Below are 21,037 nucleotides of genomic sequence, written 5' to 3' on the forward strand. Positions count from 1 at the left end.
TGATGTGTTGGCAGGGCTGACCTCACGAGCTCAAGTCAGCTTGGAAACGTGCCCCGCATATTTCCTTCTCTACTTCCAAAGATTAGGACCAATATTGACCTGCAATTCGATGCTGGGAAAGTAGTGGTCGGGCAACCCCGAGCGGCTCGGCGGTGCAGAGACAACGCAACACCCAGGCGACAAGCGAGCCGGTCTCCGCCGCCCACCGCCGGGCCGCAGCGGCCTCGCACGCCAAGCCCACGACCCCTAAAGCTGAGCCTCCCTGAGCCTGGCCCTCTGCAAGTTTCCAGGGTTCAGAACGCGGCGAACTTTGCTAGCCCCCTCTTGGCGGCTTGGTTCCCCGGAGGGGCTGGCCACCCGGGAGGCTGAGCAAGGAGGCACGGTGGCCACGGTTCAGACAAAATGCGAAAACCTACCAAAGGCCACTTTTCCTTTTCCAGAGGGAAAGCTCACCCTCCAGGCGAGCATCCGATTTCCATCTGGAGAGGCGGGGAACCGCAAAGGGTCAGCCGTGCATTTCCCTTCCACTCAAAAGTGGCCTCTAAACTCGCTCGCCAAGGACACCGGGAGAGAGGCGACCCCGGGAGGGCAGCACCAACTTTTGGGCGGCGGAGCGAGGGCGCGGGGGTGACAGCGGGGCCGCGGGGGGCGCGGGCCGGGAAAGTTCTACTTACTGCGCGTCGCAGCTCGTCCCGCCGTCCGGGTGCACAGCCCGCGGCAGAGGCCCGGCCCGGCCCGGCCCGGCCCTGGCTGAGCAGCGGCGGCTGAGGCGGCCCCGCGGCGACCCGGCGGCCGAGAGCGACCGAGCGAGCGGCGGGGCCGGGGCTGAGGAGGCCGGGCCGCAGGGCGGCGCGCGAAGGGCTGAGCCGGCGGAGGAGACGCGCAGAGAGGGCGCACGCCGGCCTGGCCCGGGCGGGGAGGGCGGTGCACAGCGGCGCGGAGGAGGAAGGGAGGGCGGGACCGAAGGGCCGCGCCGAGCCCCGCAGAGGGGCGGGATGAGGGCGGCGAGCACGAGCCGGGGAGGCCGCACCGGGGCCGGGAGGCCCAGCGGAGGGTCTGGGGGCGGAGCGGAGTGTCTGGGGGCGGAGCGGAGTGTCTGAGGGCGGGGCGAAGGGTCTGAGGGCGGGGCGGAAGGTCTGAGGGCGGGGCGAAGGGCCTGGGGTCGGGGCGGAGGTTCTAGGGGTGGGACGAAGGGCCTGGGGCGGGGAGGAGGTTCTGGGGGTGGGGCGGAGGGTCTTGGAGGCGGGGCAGAGAGTCTGGGGGAGGAGCAGAGGGCCGTGGAGGCGGGGTCGAGACTCAGGAGGGCTGGCCGAGGGCCGGGAAGGCAGGCCAAGGGCCGGTAGCTCCGCCCCTTCTCTGGGTCGCGGGCTGGGGGCAGAGGAGCGGGATCAGCCCCTCACCCGCTGGGGTTGTGGCCGCTGGTCCCCGCCCACAGACACCGTTAGGGAACTGCGCGGTGCCGCATCGTGGGAGGGCGGGGGCCTGTGGGCCTGAGCCTTCTGAGGTAGCATCGCCTCGGGTCGCCAGCGCTGGAAACTCCGCAGCCGCCTGCTCTGTGCCGGTTGACCAGAGAGAAGAAAGAAAAGGTCCGACCTGCCCGAGTACTGGGCTTTCCCTCGGCTGTGCTTAGGTGTCCACCCTAACAGCCCGCGATGACCTTCGCGAGTGAGGAGAAGTAAAAACGAAGTGAATGAATCGAATGTAACACAGTTGTAGGGAGAGCTGGGCCCCTGGAAAGACTGAGGCAGGAGGACTGTGGCAAGTTCGAGGCCTGGCTAGGCTACGGGCTACGGAGACCCTGTTTGAATTGCTTTTCCTCTGCGATTCCGCGTCCATCCTTAGCAACGGGCAGTATCCGCCCCCCAAAGAGTGAATCAGATATTGGAGAAGAAAGAGCCCAGCGTACTGGAGAGAGTAGGGTAGGCATATGGCCAGCTTGGGCTACGAAGACTGTCAGGAAAGAGAAGGAAATCTTGCCTTCTCCAAGGACTAGTTGGAATTGCTTTTCCTCTGAGTAGCTGTGATTCAGCACCCGCACCCCCACGCCCCCAGCAGCAGGCCATGATAGAGGCAACAGACAAGAAAAAAAGAGAAAAACGACAAATGAATCAGAGGTGAGTAACGCGTTTGGAAAGAACTGGGCTCGGATTCAAAAGATGCACCCACACGGCTTTAAAAATAGTCTTTAATCAGCGAAGGGCATCGGAACCCTGACCTGGAAAGGCAGATTTGTGTGTTGTTTTCACTATTTTGTGTCAGGCAGTGACTGGAGTGGACAAAATTCAGTCCTTGGGCCTGGCCGATGCTCGCACATGCCCAAAGCGCACCAGTAGTTACTCGTTTGAAAAGAGATGCATTTGCATAGGGTGGTGAGCCGCAAGAGTGCGGTCCAGTTATGAAGTGTTCCCTTTAGTTTCCTGGCACTTGCTTTTAATCATCGCTATAAGGATATTAACTATGAAGGCCGGCTTCTCACAGTCCGTGTGACTGCTTTCTTCTTTAAAGGTCCGTTTCCCCGTGGTTTTGACCTGTGGTTGTTCCTCAGCTCTGTCACCTCTACCACCCATGCAGGACCAGGGAAAAAGAGAATTCCAGCTAAGACTTAAACGGAAGAAGGCAACACTTGAGGAATTTGGTGAGATGCTTCCTCTAGGAGTCAAACGCACAGTCCAAGGAAGTGGGATTGCCGGGAGTGTGGGACTGGAGTCCTCCTTAACCTCACTGGAATCCTTTCCAGCCTTGAGGTGGGCGTGTCCCAACCTCACTTCCGAGGTTGGCAATCTTCCACTCCACTAAACGCTATCAGTCACCTGCCCGAGTGCCAAAGCTGATGGAAATTTGAGTGCCCAGTGTGTGCCTTTCGCCACATCTGCCAGTCTTGGCGTCTTCCCTTTTTACGATGCTCTTCTCTCGTGGAGGTCTGAAAATGAGTGTGTGAAAATGGCCTCCGTTTTGTCTTGAGTCCAGAGATGAACAAGTTAACTTATCCATGACAGCTCTCATGTGACCAGAATTGAACAGAATTAAATGTACTATGACAAAAAACCATGCCCGCCATTTATAGACGCCTTTCCTAAGAACCGGGCACCCAATAAGACACCGTATCCCCAAACTGGAAGACGGTCTTATTGATAGCTGCAAAGCCAGTGAGTTTTCCCCAGTTCTAGATGAGCAGAGAGGTCTCTTCCCACCTCAGCCCCATTTAGTTGGTACATTTTTTTTCTCCAGTGTAAAATACATCATGTATGTGTTGGACTTCCTGGGATGACCCCAGATGCCTTTGTAGGATTGATAAACAGCTCATACTTCCGGTCTCTACTTCTGTTCGCGGAACAGCACCCAGCTACACGAGAACACTTGAAGTCTGTGTCATTGTCAGATTCGATCATAGAAAACAGCTTGAGAGGAAGGCTTCAGAAGAGAGGCAAATCGGAAGAGCAGCCAATGTGGAGAGCAGCGGGAAGAAGAGAGGAGCTGCACTAAGACAGGACCTAGCGATGCGGGGACACAGTGGCAGGAGACCCGCAGTTTGGAGTCTGTGCAACCTCTTAACAGCTGCATATTGGGAATTCCAGCACAATTCCTGTTGTCTGTGAATGCCCATAGTTATCTTAAATAAAAAAAAATGTTAAAACACCAATAAATGAGGCTGAAGGCTGAGATCCATATGACCTTGGATAGGACCCCCTCTTCTCCCAGATATTTCCTGGGACTCTCATTAGCAAAGCTGTTAACTTTTGTTCGTGGTGGAGATAGGCTGTCTCAACTTTCTACATCCTGACATCCAGCGTGTTGCTAAAGCCCAACCCTGTCAGGTCTCCTTAGGAGCCACATTGTGACCTCACTGAAGATGGTCACTTCAGAGCCCACAAAACTCTATATCTTGTTATAAAGATAATGAATTACATCTTTCCTCTGATACCGCTACTCCCACACTGCCCCACGTGTGCCTTACTTTTCCCCTGGATGCCTCTCTGTTAGCCGTCCATCTTCATATCTAAAATTTACATTTAAGATACGTTTCAAGCCGGGCAGTGGTGGCGCACGCCTTTAATCCCAGCACTTGGGAGGCAGAAACAGATGGATCTCTGTGAGTTCAAGTCCAGCCTGGTCTACAAGAGCTAGTTCCAGGACAAGCACCAAAGCTACAGAGAAAAAAAAGATATATGTTTGAATACAAATGCCATCTCTGCTTTATATTAATTTGTCCGGATGTTCTCTTTTGCATCAAAGTCAGAGTTCTGGCTTCACCTGAGTGAAGTCCCCAAGAACAACAGCCCTGCCTCCACCTCTGTGGACACTTTCCTCTTGCCACTATAGGAAATTGTCACAAACCTGATGACTTAAAACAATGATGTTGTATTATCTTACAGTCCTGAGAAACCTAAACACAGGTATGATCCCCATGTTCCTTCTCAAGGTTGGACAGGGAGACGTATACACAGTTCTTTGAGACACATCTCTCTAGAAAAACCTGGCAGCTCTTGGATATGTCCACTGGAATCATTTTACCATTTCTCAAACTAGTCCACCGGAGAACACCAACCTGTATGATAGGGTTGTGGGAAGACTGTGTCCACGTTTGGTGGCCTAATCACTTTTCTGTTTCTGTAGGAAAATACTCTGACCAAAGTTAGGGAAGGAATGGGCTTATTTGACTTACACTTCCAGGTCAGTCTATCACTGAGGGAAGTCAAGGCAGGGACACAACATTGAAAGTAGGAACCATGGAGGAATGCCGTATGATGGCTCACTTACAGACTGAAGTTTAGCTGACTTTCTTATACAGCTCAGGACCACCTGCACAGGGAATGGTGCCACCCACAGTGGACTGGGAACCCCTGTATCAATTAACAATCAGGACAGACATGCCCACAGGCCAATCTGCTGTAGACAATTCCTCAATCGGATAACCCCAGGCTCTGACAAAGCTACCTGAGACATTCAATGAGGGGATACGGTAGGGGACCCCTCTAAAACTGGCAGATGTACTCACATCCCAGATGAAAGGCCAGCGGTCAGAATTCACTAGGGGCAAAGTCCTGGGAAATCCTGCAGTGAGGAAGTCTGGGAGGCCACCCAAGGACTGAAAAACGTGTGTAATCCTGGCAGGAATCGGTTATGCAGATCTGAACATAACTTTCGCTCCACTCTGTATTCCACACAAAGTAAACTTCCAACTTTCCAACCCCAGAGGATGGTCCATTCACATCCCTGAAATTGTTCGCCTGAAGGCTCCAGTGTCCTCTGCCACCCTCAGCCCAGCCCCTTCTTAAAGCTTTAATCCTGTTCCTCCATCGTACCTGCCAGTGCCCAACTCGGGCCTGACTCAGACCAGGAACTCGGTGACTAAGGGATGAGCGGATGATAACGTGAGCTGGATATCTAATGATATCTCCTCCTTACTCCTTTCTTTGTTCTTCAACACGTGAGATCCACAATCTTCCAGCTAATAAATAAATCATAGCACAGGAATTGCAAAACGAACACTATATAATGTCAAACTTTCATAAGCTCATAGTTCACCTAGGGAAACATGGTTTTAAAGGGGGATTCAGACTGGGCAGTGGTGGTACACACCCTTAATTCCAGCACTCGGGAAGCAAAGGCAAGCAGATCTCTGTGAGTTTAAGGCTAGCCTAGTCTACAAGAGCTAGTTCCAGGACAGGCTCCAAAGCTACAGATAAACCCTGTCTCGAAAAAAAGTGGGGGGAGGGAATTCAGGAGCTGAAAAGATGATTCTGTAGTTAAGAGAGTGTATTGCTCTTGTAGAGAACCCAAATTCCAAATTCTGTCCCCAGCACCAATATTGGTGGCTCACAAACTTCTGTAACTACAAATCCGGGAGATCTTCTGCCCTCTTCTGGTCTCCATAGGCACTGCACCCATGGGGACACACACACACATATAGGCTCACATACGTACACATAATTTCAAATAAAATCTTTTTAAGAAATTTAAAGAAAAGTGAGGCAGATGATGACAGCTGCCCATCCATTCTCTTTCTTCCCTTCTTTCTTGGTGACAGAAACCTGGTTTTGTGCTCGGCAGAAATGTCTCTGTTTTTTTTTTTTTTTTTTTTTTTTTGGTTTTTCGAGACAGAGTTTCTCTGTGGTTTTGGAGCCTGTCCTGGAACTAGCTCTTGTAGACCAGGCTGATCTCGAACTCACAGAGATCCACCTGCCTCTGCCTCCCACAGACACTCATTGTTAGTTGGGCCTACGAGGTGTGGAGGGAAGTTGCTCAGGGCTACTGGGAAATCACCTCCTTTGCAAGCCAGTACTGATCTGCTGGCTGCCTCAAGCTTTCTTACTGCCCATGGCATGGGTGTGCTCACTGTAGTAATCCAAGAGTCTTGTGGCATCATAGAAGCTCAGCATCCTGCTAAAGAAGACAACAGAGGGGAGAAAAGAAGAGCAAATCTAAGAACCCCAAACTACTTATCTTTGGACTTCTTTCACGTGGGAGAGAAGTGGCAGGTCTCCTATTACTAGCTGAACTGCTAACGGATACAACAGCTCATTACAATATGATGGTGTAGAGGTAAAAGAAGTAGAGGCCATTTAGTAGGATGGATTGTTACCTGGAGTGGGAAGGTGGAGAGAGCTTCCCTGAGAACAAAGCTGGAAAGCCCAGCAGTGTTCGAAAGGCTGGGAAAGGGGACTTTAGGTCTAATGCTGAGTGAATGTCTCAGATGAAGCAGAGGAGTCTGGGAAGAGGGATGATGACTTAAACAATTCCTGGTTTTGATTTAGAAGGATAGTTTGATATAAAGCACGGGAAATTATGGAAGCCTTTGAAATTTAAAGAAGTATTAAGAATACCCTTTTAGGGTTTCACGTAGCCTCAGCTGTGTTGCTAAGGACGACACTGAATGTCTGATCCTTCATACCCCACCTCTGAAGTGCTGGGAATGCCGGCCTGTGTCATACATCTGGCTTCACATGACCCTGAGGCTCAAACACAGGGTTAGCACTCTAGCTGGGGAACCAGTTGTAAATTTTTGCCTTCATGTATGTTTTACTACTTTGAGAAGAAAATAATAGTTTTTCTTGTATTAATTTTGCTAGTTCAAATGCTTGGTCATTTTGTTCAGAGTGTATAAATGAGGACATTTAGAGATCCTCGTTCTCAGCCAGAATTGCCACGCCTTCCTCTTTGCCACTGCTCTGAGTTTAGACGGAAAAGGAGATCACACCTCCTACCCTTCTAGGTGTACGTGCGTTCAGCAAGTAACAGAAGTGTCGGCCCAGGCTAGGGAAAGCCTCTCCAAGGGCTGAGAGCCCGCGGCACCCTATGGTGTGCTTAACCAATGTAAAAGACTTTGAAGAAAAACCAACAGTTATCATACCTAGGACTTCAGAACTGAATGATAGTGTCTTCTTAAAAACTCAAATTCAGTGCTGGGCATGATAGCAAATGCCTTTGATTCTGGCACTCGGGAGGCTGAGGGAGGCAGAATTCTAAGAGTTCAAGGCCAGCCTGGGCTATGTAATGAGTTCTTGGCCAGCCAGAGATACATAGTAAGAAACTGTCTCTAAATAATACTAATTACAACAGCTTTAATGTCTCACCCCCACTAATAATAGGACAGGAAGATAATAGTCAATGTATTTTGTCAAACAATAAAGTGCAATGTGGAAAAAAATAAAGCACAAGCTACAGATACAAACGGTGGCAGCGTAAACCAAAAGGAATCTGTTAATATTTTCAGAAATGGAATTTGAAATATTGGACCCTTCCTTAGATGGAAGTCGCTTATGAGAATAATCCCACGAAAATTAAAACAACAACAAACTTGATCCTCTCATTACGAGCTGGAGAACGGATCTGGATAGTGGAGATTAAGATGGGGGATTGTACCGAGCCTATTTTAGGATCAGAACAGTGTGGGAAACGGTAAAGGAGGGACCAGATGTTTGCGAAATTGATCTCTCCCTCGTAAACACGCAGTCAAATCTGGGCTGCAACATTCTTTCAGGCCAGATGCCACTCTTGAGTCTCGCTACACCTCTGCCACACTGTAATTGAGTTTCGTAATGATGACCCGAGTGTGACTTCTGAGTCATGGCAGGAAGATTGAATTACGTTCAGTTCTGCCATCGTGTATTTAATTATGGTTTTATTAATTGCAAGCATGGAAATCCGATCTGTCTTATAGCGTTAGTAGACTGACCCGGGGGCTCCTCCTCGGAAGCCCAGCCGGCACCACCAGCCGAGTTTGCAGTTCATGGAGGGAGAATCAGAAATCAGGGACAGTGTAGGGATTATTGTGGAAGAATCATTATCAGGACATAATGCTATCATCATGCCACATTTTAAGAGAATTGTCACAGGTGTGTTTGTTACTAATAAATGGCAGGTGACTGATTTCTTTAATAACTATAACACCTCGCGTGTTGTCATGAGGAACATTAGGCATGTATTTAAACGCTCGTGTTTCATATGCACTCACTCAGACACAGACACATGGATAAAAGTTTAAAAGCCCTTAATAAAGGGAAAGTTGGAAGATAACAGTAAAAACATGTGGACTGGGGAGATTGGCTGGAGTGATGTGTGTAAAGGCCGCCTTGCCTGGCGCATGCGCTTTGCTGTCCTGCCTGGAGCATGCGCTTCGTTGTCGTAGCATCCCTATCAGGATGCTCTTAAGTGAGAAGTTGCATCACAGGAAGTGATTGAAGTTTTCTATTTCAGTACACCCTGCGCTTAGCCTTTTCCCAAATGCTTGCACATCCTTGTACCAGTGCTCTGACCTGTGATCGGGTGCTGGGGTGGGCTTTCCCGGAATGCAGCTGCTTCTGAGTCATCCCTGCTCCTGTAAGTAACCCCAATAAAAGTTCAGTGGTTCCCCAAGTCGGACTTTGGTGCGGTCGTTTCTTTGGTCTGCCTTAGGGTCCCCTTATGGGGTGAGTAGACCTGTGTGTTGTGTCTCCCCAGAAGTCTCTCATATAACGGCCAAACACACGGGGTGGGGGAGGGATTTGGGTAAAGGCTCTAAGACAAATCTGTCCTAGGCATATAGCACAGTTGTTGCTTCTACTGTGTATTCTCTACTTCCTTCCGTGGCTTCACTCCCAGAATTCAGTTCTCCTGGACAGAGTGGGTGGTGTTTCCTGTATCTGAAACAATGGAACCAGAAGCGTTTGTATTTCCTATTTCAGGTTTGGAGAAATCTATAATATTTGCATATGCATAATGACATATCTTCTGGGTGGGCCCCACCTATTAGCACGAAGCTCATTGACTTCATATATGGTGTCTGCCCGGAGTCTGGAGATGAACCAAGACGGTACTGTGAGCAGCTAGAATTGGACACAGTCTGTGTAACCGAAAAATCAGAAAACACCATTAGTAAAATCACACTGACCCCAGGAAGCTCCAGTCTCAGGGTCTTCATGGATTGAAGATTCTTAGATTAGGGATGCTCGATTTGTGCTCATTTCTAGCATTGTTTCCCCTCAATGTCATCATCTTGTGAATTCTGTAGGTCCTGGAGCTTTACAACAAATGAACGAAGAGAGCTGAAACCCTAAGACAAAGTCGCTTGGTGTGGCTAGCTGCCACCGGCAGTAAGAGATGGCTCAGAGGTTAAGATAACTTGTTGCTTTCGCAGAGGACCTGGATTTGGGTACCAGCACTGGCAAGGCAGCTCACATCAGTCTGTAACTCCAGTTCCAGGGCATTTGACACTCTCTTCCCGGCTGCCTCAGACAATGCACACGTGTGGTGTATGTACATACATTCAGGCAAACATACATACACATAAAATAAAAATAAACACTCTAAAAAAAAAAAACCCTGGGAATTTGCACTCTTACAGGCCATGAGAGCATAGGAGAGCCAAGCAGGGCAGAATACTGCTTGGCTCTCCCGGAAACCAGTCAGTTCTGCCCAGCGGGCTTTCAGAAGGAAGCCAAGCAGAGGATGTTTTTCACTTTTGCTTAAAATTGTTGCCAATGGATATTCTCTGGGGACACTGTAGTTCAAACAGAACCGTATTTATTAGAATGCAAGTGTCTGAGATCACAGAGAGGGTAAGACAGGTTCTTCCTTCCTTCTCTCTTATGACAAGAAAGCAATAATAACCAGACTAGGGAACTCCCTACAGGTGAGACCAGCCACTACATTGTGCAGACAAATATAATGAGGTAAGAAGTAGCTTTTAGAAAAGTTCTTTCAGTTTATAAAAAGAAAAGATAAAATACAACGTTCGATCTGAAAATTCAGGCTTGAATATCGGCAACCCTGAAGCCAGATGCTGCCCAGAAGAAAATCTTGGGAAAGCAGTGGTCATGCTGGTCAGGGCAGAGGAATTCCACTGAGGTGTTGATTTTGCACATAGGCACTCTGCTCTGTGAATTCATGAGCACCTTTAGGATGCATTTTAGACCTAGTGTGTGATTGATATGGATGAGTAAAACATACACCTCTCTAGAGGAAGGAACACAGATTGCATTTGATCCCCTAACTTGCTAGGTCAAGCTCAAGCGGTTATTCAGATAGGAGAGAGTAGGAATGAGGAGGGCAGGTGGGCTTAGAAGAGCCTAGAAGGCTGCCTGCTTGGGGGGGGGGGAGCAGGGGGCGTGACTGTCATCCCTCTGAGCACTGACACCCTACTGTTCACTCCCCTTTATTCCATCTCATTTCCCAATAGCCAAGGGTTGCTAAGGATGAGAGGTGCCTGAGGAAGATTTTTGGCTAAATAGATGGAAAGCAAAGTCATGAATATTTCAGAATTCTCTCCAGAAACTTGAGCCTGAGCAAGACAGACATCAGGACAGAGTATCTGCAGATGAAAACCTCTGGCATGTGATGGAGGTGGGTCATCTTTCTATCTGTTGTTTCATTGGTTAAGTAATAAAGAAACTGCCTTGGCCCCTTTAATAGGACAGAAAATTAGGTAGGCGGAGTAGACAGAACAGGATGCTGGGAGAAAGAAGCTGAGTCAGGAGTCGCCATGATTCTCCCACTCCAGACAGACGCAAATATGGTTTATAAATGTTCTTTTACATTTAAAGGGGGATATGATATAGATATGAATAATTTGCTTTGGTGTGGATTTGAAGGTCAATTTTGTTATATGTATATGCATATTTCTAATCTTGATTAAGGTATTGTGACTGTATAGTTCATTTAAAAATGTAATGTATATAGGTTGTTAATGGATAATCATCGATAATTGTCAAGCTTTTAGTCATGTTAGTTAGATTTTCTAGATGTGCATAGATATATTTCAGCTAGATAGGCATTCTTCATATCTTTCAAAGACTGCAGAATATGGCATTTAATGTTTTAATAACTTAGGGCTTTTCATGATAATGAGACACGTCTGCTCCTGGCAGCACCAATCTACTTCAAGAGGAAGATGGGCACCGAAGAGGCTCCTTAAGGAGTTTGATAGTCATTTGGACAAGAAACTGCTCTTGCCTGGACTGTTGCATAAACTGGACACAGAGAACCCGCAGAAAAAGGACTGCTAAACTTGCCTAAAGGTGAGATGGATTTTCGGGGTTCCTGACTCATGAAAGAGTCTGCAAGACATTCTGCAGGACACAGCAAAAAGTGACTAAACTGTCTTTGGAATTTCCTGCTTGATGAAAATGTCTGCTGGATACTATGGGCCTGAAGGCTGAAGATGGATGCCCCAACGGTACAAAAGAACTTTGGGTGACTGTCCAGGCAGTGAGATGTCTCTGTCATTTCTAGAGCTTTGGACTTCTTGTTTACTTAGGTAATATTATATCCTTCTGGAGTCTTTGATGGAGTTGAAGAATGGATAGATAGTTATAGTTTTCCTTAGTTATGATAAGAGATAAAATAGATATAAATATTGTAACTATAATTTTTACTTGATAACCATTTTGTTATATGTAATTTTACTATGTTAAAGTTAAAGCCTTTCTTTTTGTTTAAACAGAAAAAGGGGAAATGATGGAGGTGGGTCATCTTTCTATCTGTTGTTTCATTGGTTAAGTAATAAAGAAACTGCCTTGGCCCCTTTAATAGGACAGAAAATTAGGTAGGCGGAGTAGACAGAACAGGATGCTGGGAGAAAGAAGCTGAGTCAGGAGTCGCCATGATTCTCCCACTCCAGACAGACGCAGGTTAAGATCTTTCCTGGTAAGCCAGCTCATGGTACTACACAGAATATTAGAAATGGGTTAGATCAATATGTAAGAGCTAGCCAATAAGAGGCCGGAACTAATGGGCCAGGCAGTGATTAAAAGAATACAGTTTCTGTGTAATTATTTTGGGGCATAAGCCATGTGGGCGGCCGGGTGCCGGGGACGCAGCCCTGCCGCCCTTATTACAACAGGCATGATGTGGGAGTCCCCTCTGTTTGCTGTGATTAGCACTGATGAATAAAGAAACTGCCTTGGTCTGTTGATAGGGCAGAATTTAGGTAGGCTTGGAAGACAGAAGTGAATGCTGGGAAGAAAGAGGATGGAGTCTGGAGACGCCATCGACCTGCCGTTGGAGATAGACGTGCTGGAACTCTGCTGATAGGCCACAACCTCGTGGTGATACACAGATTAATAGAAATGGGTTAAATTAAGATGTAAGGGTTAGCCAATAAGAAGTTAGAGCTAATGGGTCAAGCAGTGATTTAATTAATACAAATTCTGTGTGGTTTTTTCGGTTCTGGGTGGCCGGGACAGCAAGCAGCCTCCTCCTACACCGGCATCTGTGGATGTTGTCACCCTTCACCCCTCCCAGCTTCTGAAAGCCCGTCCTTGAAGGATGAAGACAAAGCCATGATCGGCTCCAAGAAGGCTGGAAAGTATATGCTTCTCCCAGCAGCTCTGGTGCCAGCGTTGAACCCTGTGGTCTGTCTGGACCTCAGTTTCTGCGAATGGACCAGGATGATGGATCTGAACACTCTCGACGGGGGCAGAAGGATGAACTGTTTCCCTTGGTGTGTGCGCTCTAGGCTTGCTTATTAGTCAGCCCTCATTCTTGTAACCAGGTACCCGACATTAAGCAATGTTGGGGGGAGGGTCTGATTTGGCTCCCAGCGTAAGGGAATAGAGCCCATGCTAGCAAGGAAGTATGGCAGCAGGAATGGGAGGCAGCTGCTCACACTGCTTCTGAAGTCACAACTCATAGCCAGCTCGGGAAGATCCTTGCCTGTGGGACGCTGCAGCTTACATCCAGGGTGGATCTTCATCCTCGGTCAGTCTCCCTGGAAACACCCTCACAGAAGCACAGAGGTCTGTTTCCCAGGTGATTCCAAATCAGTCAAGCTGGCCGTGAAGATGAACATCCCAGCATTGTAGACATCTGTTGTCCTCAGTCTGTCCACTGCGGCCAGTGGCTTCCGTTTGAAAGTTGTTTAAAGTGCTTTTAGTGGAATACTGTCCCCGTTAGTAGTGATAGAGGGGTTGGGGGTAAGAGCAGAAACCAGACATCTTACTAAGCATCAGGGAAGGTTGTGATCCACAGGGGAGCAGCCACGGCAGGTTTCCCTCCATTTCCCCCTGTCGTGTCAGTAAGGCTGAAACATTTCTTTCTGCACGTGCTTGTTTGGGGTTTTGCTTTTTCTTTCTTATTCATTTCAATGAGAGGTGGAAAACCGGTTAGCTAGTTCTGCACTGTGTCTTCGTCATTATTGTAAAAAAGCATGCTATGTTCAGAATCTAAGCAGAGGTGCATCACCACTGTCCAGAGTAACAGCTCCACGTGGCGGGATGGTGGCTGGACATGGATGATGTGGGAGGGTTTCTGTGTTGACTGGAAAGCCTGTTTCTCCCTGTGTTGGGTTGGCTTAGGGGGTCACGTTGTATGGGAAAATTTTATAAGCCATACTGAAGATTTAAGAAATTGTTTAGAGCTGGTCAGTGTATGCAAGGAAGCACAGAAAAGAAACTGCTGACATGACGGTTCCATGATTGAGGGAGGGTTTTATTGTTAATAAGAAGGAGAAAATAGCTAGAGGCAATTGGAAGAGTCTAGAACAGAGAGAAGTAGACTGGACACGGCCAGAGCTGTCTGCAAGAGAGCGTAGTTGGGGAGAAGAGTGGAGAGAGGGAGTTAAAGAGAGATAGAGAAAGAGTAGTTGGGTTATAAGGAGGATGTGTAGTCGGGGAGAGGGGAGAACCAGGAGGCTAGAGCAGACTTTGAAATGAGCATGGACTGGGGGAGACCGGAGGCAAGCATGGGCTCTGATATGCTGATAGGCGCCACAGGTAGCCAGCCATCTGTCCCTTCTTCCAGAGGCAAGAGAAATGACTCCCTTTGGCAGATGGGAAACAGTCTCACAAGGTCCTAAGGAATGCTGACTTTTACCCAACCACCGTAAATCCTCTGTAGCCCATCTTGAACTCATTTCCAGATACATGGACAGCCTGAGCCCGAGCAGTCTGGAATTTAAAAGGCAGACCTGTGCAGTCATGATCATGAAGTGGAGTAGCTATGTGAGGACACAGCACACGGCTACATAGACACAGTCCATGTGCTCAGCTCCTGGGGAGCCAGAGCTGCCGATGACGTCCCTTGTCCCTGCACAACCTAAGCTAGAAAATTCAAAGTCAAATGCTGCCATCCCAGGAAGACATCTGAAGCTCAGGGCATCCGCTTCTTCATCCTCTAGGGAGAGGAGCATTGCACGATAAACATTCTCACGCAGATCATTCTAGCAAAGTTCTAGTAACCTTTTCAACGTACACCTAAGTAGGGTCTGAATTTACTTGAGACAGAAAGAAAATAAACAAACCCCAGCCCGGGGCCAGAGAGACAGCTCAGCAGCTGAAAAGTACTGGCTGCTCTTGCAGAGGACCCAGGTTCAGTTCCAGGGGACCTGTCACTGTCTTGTAACCTCCTCAGAAACCAGGCATGTTATGGTGCACATATATATACAGGCAGGCAAAACACTCATGCACATAAAAATTAGAAAATAAAATTTTAAGAATCCCTCTTTACTGGTTTTCTCTCTCAGTTTACACAACTGCTATGCTCTGTCTTACTTTTATCTCTTTGCAAAATAATGTTGCCATAGCTCAAATGAGAGAACCTTCTTGGATAATCCGGGCTTGTCGTTGTTAGCCATGGAGCATATGCAATCAAGTGAGAGTTCTTGTACATTTCCACAAGTAAAGCAATCTTTGTTCCATCCTTGGCGTCAGAGGCGGGTCTGTCCCCGACTGTGACAATGCTTTATGGTTTTGCATGCACAGTTAGACTGAGCTCAGCTTTGAAAGCAATTGGAGGCCATTTCTGAGGAGGCCAACTGTCGTGTCTCTGTGATTACAGAAGGCTCAATTGTCAGGAGAGAAACCAGAGTCACAGAGAACAGCCCTCCTTAGTTCAGTTCTTAAGGCAGTTCTCAGCGCCCCCGGGCTGAACCCCATGACGCTGTCCCCTCAAGAGCAGGCGTCTTCAGAGTCTTCAGAAGTCATGCTGCAAGCAGTGGGGGACCCACCCAGTGAGTTGAAGCAAAACCACAAGAAAGAAGGGTGCAAACGTATGTTTGGAAGCCGAAAAGACATTTGGAACATTTGGTGGGACTCTGGAAGAATGGGCTTTGCTTCCTCTAAGCTGATTTTATGAACCACCACAGAGAGAAATCTTCAAGTCTGAGGTTTCCCGTCCCTTAATGGTTGTCTACGAATGTCTGGGAGCTGATTGAAAAATAAAAGAGGTCTCCATCTCTCCAAATTGCTCTCCCTGGTGGCCATTCCCTCTCCACACCCCTCCCATGCTGCCTCTCCCAATCTAACCCCTCAGTATAGGGAGTAATCAAATTCCCTGTGGTCCCCGACCAGGAAAAGCCCAGTCCCGCCGCTCTTATCCTGGAAGAGATGGTTCACATCAGCCATGGCTTCTTTCTCCATTCTTAGCGTGTCCTTCTTTCTGCAGAAAAGCAGAGGGCAGATGGGACGCTTTCCCAGTTCCCTCACTTTCCAGTCCTTCCTCCCTTTGGTTCCCCAATTCTACTTATTACACATGGCTAAGAAGCAACCACATTAAAAGAAACAAAACCAAAACAAAAGCCTGTGATAATTTCATTTATGGATACAGTATACATTTAAATCATATCTACCCACCGCATTGCCTCTCCTTCGACTCCATTGCTTAAGTCCCTCTTCCGACTTCATGCCCCGCCCCTCTGAGTCTAATTAGCGCTGCCTAGGAACAGAACCATCTGCTGAGCATGAGAAACCTACCCGGAGCCTCACAGTTGAAGAAAACTGAACCCGCTCTTCCAGTGGCTGTAACTGCCAATGGCTGCTGCTCGCTTAGGGTGGGGCCTCATGAGTCAGTTCCCCTTCCTCCGCGGAGTGTTGACTGGCTTCATGGTGTGAGTGTGTGTGTGTGACCCACGGGTGCAACAATACTTCACAACAATCCCCCCCACCTCTGTCTCTCAATATCTTTTAGATGCGCCCACCCCCACCCTGTGAGGATCCCTGAGCCAAGGGGCCAGGCTGGGGGTGATACAAAAGCAACTTTAGGACAGAGGTCTCCAGGGTGGACCACGACTCTGCACCTCGCCTGTTGGGACCCTCTGCCTTCACCACCCTCTGCGCCATGAGAAGCTCCTCTGGCGAGGGGCGAAGGGGTGCACTGCTCCGTGGGTATTATAAGGGTGACTGTTTAGAAGGCAGGTTGATACAGAAGCAACCCCACGGGGCCTGTGATAAACTTTGAGGGACGGAGCCACATACATTCTGGTGTTTTTGAGCTGAAGAGCTCTGCCCCGACTGTCTGAAAAGTCACTCTGGACCTTGTTTCTTTCCTCCCACGGCTCTCTGTACCCTCTCTGTCACCTATTAAAACAGCACAAGTGGTTTCTGCTTAGCAGCTCTTGCCTTTGGCGCATTAAGAACAATATCATCTTTGGAACCACGTAAAGCAGACGAGCCCCATTGAAATAACTTTGGAACCCGGCCAGTTATCTAGGAGAAAACGAATTCCCAGCTCTTTAGGAGATGGTTCATTTTAAGTTGGTGATTTCCTCTGAGCTTTTGGTAACCAAAGTTTTTTGATGTGGTGACGTTAAGTCAAAGAGGCCTGCTTCGGGTTTTACCTTGCTACATTATCATTGTGGAAATATTTGGCGCGGTTTGTTCCTCGACTCCCGCTGTGCTGGCACAGCTTCCCTGGCACTTGGCGATGTGCAGGTTGGTTCCTGGTAGTTTCTTGCAGTCAAGCAACATACGGCTTCCCATCCTGTCTGTCCTCTCCTGCACGAACACAGAAAGCTATCTTCTGGATTCTCTCTCGCGGCCTGGCGTGGTCATGTGAGCAGATATCTGTCACTACAGGCTAAGTGATTTGAAGATCTTGTGCCTCGTCATTGTGAGAGCAAAGCCCTGGTCGGGAGCTCACCTGTACCAGTCAGCTCTCATGGTGATCGACTGTGAGAGCCAGACTGGAAGCCAACTACGGACAAGCAGAGGTACCGCCAGCCTGGGTCTCCACTGTCTGAAGTTGCCACAGCACCTATCTGGGGCTGTTACCAAGGAGACAAACTTCATTGTTTAGAAAATGTTCTATTTTTAATGGATCCATAATAATTATCCACATTCCTGGGGTACCGTGTGACATTTTAATGCGTGTATACACTATGCAATGATTAAATTGGCATAACACCATATGTAAGTCCTTTGTGGTGAGACAGTTTGTCCCTCTCATCGGCCTATTGTGAGATATACAGTGAATCGTTATTAGCGCAAGTCAAATCACTGTGCTTACACTCACCGTTCCCATCTCCTGAGGAAACAGCATCTTCCTGGCCCCTCCCCACCATCCTTCCCACTCTCCTAAGACCTATTGCACGCTCTTGTTTGATGATGTCACTATTTTAGTGCTCCTGTGTGGGTCACATCATCATGTGATACTTGTTTGGTTGACTTTGTGTTCTTTGAGCCACTGACTTTTAGGGCACTCTTACAGAACCCTGGCCTAATGTCCACTGCTACTATAAAGATAGTTTGTAAGTTATCCTGTTGTATTTTATTTCAGAAAGAATGGCTAAACTGTATATATACCAGCAGAAATCAGTTTTCAGAAAACAATCCCCAGCACCATGTCAAGTGGCTCACAATGTAATTCCAAGCTCCTGGTGTTGTAACACCCCATCCTGCCCCCCTCTGGAATTGGCACACACGTGGCATTTATTTACACAGATACACACAAAGACATAGATAAAAATAAACCAAAGAACAATTTTTAAAAGATCTTAAAAATAAGGAAAGAAAAAGAAAACAGAACTCTGAATATATCCAACTACATCGCTTTGGATCTAGTAATGTTTTTTCTCTAAACATTTAAAGCTAATTTAAGGTTGTGTTCAAACAGAAACATATTTTTTCAGAGCCAAGAGTAGGTTCCCAAGAGTTGAAATGTGCAGGGTAATCTCCTTTGCCATTCCCTGTGTCTCTGAAAGGACTCTAAAAACACCTAGAAATTTCTTTCTTGGCTACAACATCCCATGAGAATCCTGTTTTAATTAGGTTCAAATTCTGCTTCAGATAAAATGAACCCTCAAGAACATACTTAGTATGGGTCACTGTGGATCGAGTAACAAAAGACACAGAAGGCAAGGTTAATTCTACCAAGTGTGAGAAGTTCAAGTGTAGGGCTAGCAAGGCTGCCCTGCTAGTAAAGGACTCACCGCACACGTCTGATGACCTGAGCAAGACACCCAGAACCTACAGTGGGAGGAGAGGTACCACTCCCCAAGACTGTGCTCTGACCTCCACACACGCCGTGGCATGCACGCACACATACAAGTGCAAGCACGTGAGCACACACAGTGATAATAAATAGAATCAACTTTTAAATTAAAAGATAAAGACACCTCAGAAGGATTGTTTCTAAAATGAGGTATAAGTTGGAATGAAGGTAGATTTGTGACTTGTGTGCTTGCACGCCTGGCCCTGGCTAGTGATGCTTCCTAGAAATAGCTGAATATTTTCCTTTATAATGATTGGTTTACTTTACTTTTCTCACGCATAAGAATAACATAATTGATGACTTCCTGTGAAGTTTTAGACAAGAATAAAGCAATCTAACAAACGAGAGCTAAAATACACAGCACCAAGTTGGCCCAGGATCAAAAAGCAAACAGGCAGGTTCTGGGTGAGCAGGCTAGAGTTGCCTCTCACAGCCCTGAGCTCTGAAAGGAGGGAGGGGTACGGAGGAATCTGTCCGTCCTGAGCTTGTAACAGGAAGGCCGCTTGCTCAAAAAAAAAACCAAGTGAGTACTAGCATCATTAAGAACAAAACTCTGAATTCCAATGCATTCTAAGGAATACGTTTATGTGGATAGAATAGGCTTCGACTGCAGAAAAAGAATCCTTCATATACTGTAATGGCGATTCATCTTGTTTTAAATTTGTTTATTTTATAAGTGTTGTGCTTTCCTTGCCCTTTAAGGGACAAGCCACGCCCACTCTGACCTGCCCACGCCATCTGACCTCTGACCTGCCCGCGCCATCTTGTCTCTCCTTCTTCTGTTTTCTTCAGCGTGGCCGTGCTCTCTCTGGCTCTTTCCCTTTCCCTTTCCCTCTCTCTCTTTCTCTCTCTCTCTCTCTCTCTCTCTCTCTCTCTCTCTCTCTCTCTCCCTCCCTCCTTTCCCCCTTTCTCCCCTTTTAATAAATGCTTTTATGGCTACTTTCTGTGTCCGTGGGTCTGCTCACAACCACCGCGCATTGGGAATTCTGCCGCATGGCTTCCCTCTGCCGCATGGCTTCCCTCTGCCGCCGCTCGGGTGCCGGACCCTGGAGCCAGCACCCGGCACCGCTGGGGGCCCGCCAGAGCTTGCTCCGTGAGCCCCCCAGGGGACTCCCCCACATTATTTTAGGAATAAGATTGGTGCCGTGACTCGGATGATCCGTGCACCCAATGATCAAATGCCTTTAATAGGGCCCATTAGAGGCATCCACATTGCCCAATTCCTGTTCACTCTTTCTATATATAATTGTTTATTACATCTCATTTCAGACTACAAAACATGAGTCTCATATTTTAAACTGGTGTGTACCTTTAAGTCTCTTAAGCTGTTCTCTACCATTGTCAGTTCCACCACTAACCTCATATTACAAATAGTTCTTTGCCCTCAACTGCTCAGAGATCTAGGGAATGTGATATTTAAATATTTAATTATTAAAAAAAAAAACTTTTCACAACAAAAAAGAGACAGGTTGGCTCCTAGCAGCAGCTCTCTGCTCCCTCCAAAGAAGACAGACGCGCGCAGAACAACGTCCTTCTACATTTCGCTTCAACTGCAGAGCGCTGACCATTGGGAAAACCTGCCTTTCGTCTAAAGTAAAGATCTCCAGACGTGGACGAAATCACTGGAATCGACAGCCTAGCTGCTCAGGTCAAGGTAGGCCTGTCTTCCTACAGATTTCTTAGCCCACAGGGTTTTGGGTCTTCTGGAGCCTGCGCTAAACAAAAAATGTCAAATGCAACCTTCAGCGACCATGGAGGACCCAAAAAAGAGTAGCTCTGGGTGCCAATCAAGTAAGCTCTCTGTCATTTTTTAATCAGTAACTCAAGTAAAATCTTATCCTTCTCAAAGATCTCTGACAGTTTGACAGCTGAGAGGTTTCGCCAGGTTGAGGTTTTGCAGGATGACCTCTTTGCGAGGTGACCTCACCAAGAGGGAGCCGAATTAAGAAATCCATCATAAACAGGTCAGATACCCCCTCAATTCCCTGGTCCTAAAATTTTTTCTTAATTTAACTTTGTTTTTGTTCTGCCAATACCTTAGGGACACCAGACAATTTTCATGCTACAAACACCGGTCAAAGCAAAGAGACCAGCCATGCCAGGATGCGACCAGCACCCAGCCTTCTCTCGCGCCCCCCCCAAAAGACGACGCCCACAATCAGCAGGAAGCAGTCTGGAGAGTTCGCCGCCCCAGTTCCTTTGGGCTGTGGTGTCTCGTCTCCTGCTTTTTATTATAAGGAAGACCTGGGAATGTTGTGCTTTCCTTGCCCTTTAAGGGACAAGCCACGCCCACTCTGACCTGCCCACGCCATCTGACCTCTGACCTGCCCGCGCCATCTTGTCTCTCCTTCTGTTT

The 21,037-nt window shown here is 47.9% G+C and overlaps 1 protein-coding gene across 1 annotated transcript in view; it reads right to left on the minus strand.

The window, feature by feature from the left end:
* Rassf8 (Ras association domain family member 8) overlaps positions 1 to 1,038 on the minus strand; it is an 84,248-nt gene extending 83,210 nt beyond the window's left edge. Inside the window, exon 1 of the mRNA XM_057771372.1 lies at positions 675 to 1,038. The gene's annotated coding sequence lies outside the window, so the exon portion shown is untranslated. The remainder of the gene's footprint in view (positions 1 to 674) is intronic.
* Between the last annotated feature and the right edge of the window lie 19,999 nt (positions 1,039 to 21,037).

Source organism: Chionomys nivalis, chromosome 1, assembly GCF_950005125.1.
Source record: "Chionomys nivalis chromosome 1, mChiNiv1.1, whole genome shotgun sequence".
NCBI classification, from domain to species: Eukaryota; Metazoa; Chordata; class Mammalia; order Rodentia; family Cricetidae; genus Chionomys; species Chionomys nivalis.